The following is a 3,021-nucleotide window of genomic DNA, read 5'->3' on the forward strand; positions in this document are numbered from 1 at the left end:
CAGAACAACACAGCCAACCGACCAATCAAATCAAGGAAGACCTGACCTTGCTACAATAAAGCATAGTCAACTTACAAAACCAAATAGATCCCCTGGCTGCATTGGTTCCTCCAAAACCACAGAGGACTACATTTGATGACTGCTGAAAAGGGAGGCACCTGCACCTTCTTAGGGGAAGAATGATGTTTTTATGCAAACCAGTCCAGCCTAGTACAGGAAAATGCTAAACAAATATTAGAAAGAATCAAAACCCAAGAAAGGGTAGATGATACTTTCTGGAAGGGCACTTGACTGCTTGGGGACCAGGAATCAAACCCTTAGTAGACCCACTCACTCTGATTATATTAACCCTACTCTTTGGTCCCTGCCTTTTCAAATGTCTCACCAAATGCCTCCAACAAAGACTACAAGCCTTCACCTTCTGGAAGGTCACTAAATTCTTCATGGCACAAAACTACCAGCCCTTATTCCACCTGGAAGCTACCTCAATATGCCCCTTCCAATGTTGAGGCTGTAGCCACCCGTTAGGAGGAAGCAGCCTCCCTAAAACTACAGTACCTCCTCCCTTTTTTCTTTTTACCCTTCCAGAGTTGGGATATGTTGGCATCAGGTCATGAGAAACTGGGTCAGCCTGTGCTGGGCTATAACCCAAGGCATAAAAAATGGATTAACTGCACCTGACCATTTCCGAGTCACCTACAGTCACAATATGCCCAGATACTGAAAACAACCTGCTCTGCTCCTAATCAAACCACAAAATTAGCTATAGCTTTCTGGTTGCTACCTAAATATATATTTGTGTCTGCCAACCTCACTGAATGTGCTTAACCCTCATTCATTAAAAAGGCTAGGGCCCTTTCCTGTTTCAATAAAGCAGCCTCATTCAGCCTACTGAAATGTGGGGTGGGGGTTTGGGGAGAGATGTAATTATGCTAAAGGGCTATGGCATATTGATCAAAACAAAAATCCAAGCGTTCATAGCGAATTAAATACATAGGAAACTCAGAAACTCATAGAAAGGAAACTAAAAAGTCATGATTGGTAGCCATTTTAATTATAATCTATTCATGCAAGAAATAAAAACCAATAAGCAAAAGTTTGAGAGATCCTTAGTAATTGCAAGGGGGAAATGGTAACTTGGCAATGGAGACCTGATGTCACTAATACAGTGATCCCACAAGAGAGCTAATGAGTGCCCTGTCACTCTGCCTGAGGCACCAGGAAGCACCCACATCACTTTCCTGCATTCTTGTACAAAGCTATTGTCTGAGTCAAATTCAAAAGCAACATCTAGCAAACACAAGTAGAGAGATCTGAAAGCAAAAACAAAAACAAACTATCAGGCACAGTTTGTCTGCCATAGGTGTTCTGTAAAGGTAAAAAACAAGTGGCTCTTCCATCTGCACTAGGGCACCACCAGCCTGTATGCCTAGTTGAAAATGTAGGAGACAGGGAGCCTGGTATGTGTTTAGCTTCAAGCACATTAAATTAAAGGAGTTCCTAAGCTGTTTGATTTTTATCAAAGGCAGGGAAAGTCTGGGATGGTGGCATATGACTGTAATCTCAGTTCCTATAATCCATTAGTATTTGATGAAGAGACAGGAGGGCAGAGCTGGAGGAAGCTGTCCTGGGCTACATAAGCTCAAAAAAAGGGAGAGGAATACAGAAAACAATTATGGGGTAGAAGAATGTGCAAAGACCACAATGGACATTTCTGTCTCCTCCTATACTATTCTCAACATAAAGGGGAAATGAATCTCTTTGGGTTTTATAATGCCAAAATTTTAAACTTTCTGGCTACGTTTGTAAAAGATGAGTAAAATCTACTTCAAAGAAAAATGTGTGTATGTTAAGAGGGAAACATATTTAAGGATAATTTTTCAAGAAAGGAAAAATTTGCTCTCACACAATGAAGAAATGAGCACATAGTAAGATTTTATCTAACTTATTAATGAAGAAACCAATAAAAAGTTAAAACTGTATAAGGAACAATACAGAAAATGCCCATCGGTCAACTGCATAGAAGTCATTTGAGTACATCAGCAATAGTTACTTTTCAAGGCTATCATTCATTTGGAGCTTCCAAAGCTGTAAAATAACTCCCACAGTCTTGATCTCTGCCCAAGAGGGTGTGTTCTCTAGGCAGTGTTCCATTTTTCCTCTACCTAACAGTTATCACTTATCTCTAGACATTGAGTAAGCAGATAGTCTTAGGTGGGCACACCCAACAACCTGAAATGAAGCTTCACCATCCCAAAGGCCCTGTGCAAACAGACTGTGTTTGGCCCACTGCTGATGGGAAGAAAGTGGTTTCATGGGTACACTGTTGATTATTAATATTTAATATTGATTTATCTTTTAGTTAAACAGTGGTTATTCCTAAACCAGCTGTATACCCAAATCACCACACAGAGACTAGGATTTATTTAATTAACCTAGACCACAATGGTGGGTAATAATTACTCCATCCTAAACCCTCAAGCCCACATTGCTTCCTCCCATTCAGATTTCCCACATTATACTTGCTTTTTAGTCATATCTTAGGTCCAGTTCATTTCTCCTGATGTTTCCCTGTCTTCTCCTCTCAGATCTCTCTTCCCACTCCTTTTTCCTTCCTTCTGGACCAGGATGTCCCACCCTATTCTCTCCATTGCACAGCATTTGGGGCTGGTTGTTTTATTGACAATACAGAGAACAAATGGTAGCATGTTTACACAAACTTGACAGGTGATGCTTAGAATAAGCATCATAATGCAATGTCAGGATTGAAAACAGCTATTGGGATAGAGAAATCAGCATTTGAATGAACAAGGGTAAATTGTATACATTTCACAAAAACATTACACTAACAGTACACTTCATAAATTATCCCTAAATGAAACATTATCTGCAGGGCTTTCTTTATTTTCTCACCTGTCCCAAGCTAGGGCCTTGAACTAGGTAGTTACAACTTGCTAGTTACAACACACACACACACACACACACACACACACACACACACACACACACACACACACACAC

This window comes from Psammomys obesus, unplaced genomic scaffold (assembly GCF_907164565.1).
Source record: "Psammomys obesus unplaced genomic scaffold, mPsaObe1.curated_primary_1811, whole genome shotgun sequence".
Taxonomy (NCBI): Eukaryota; Metazoa; Chordata; class Mammalia; order Rodentia; family Muridae; genus Psammomys; species Psammomys obesus.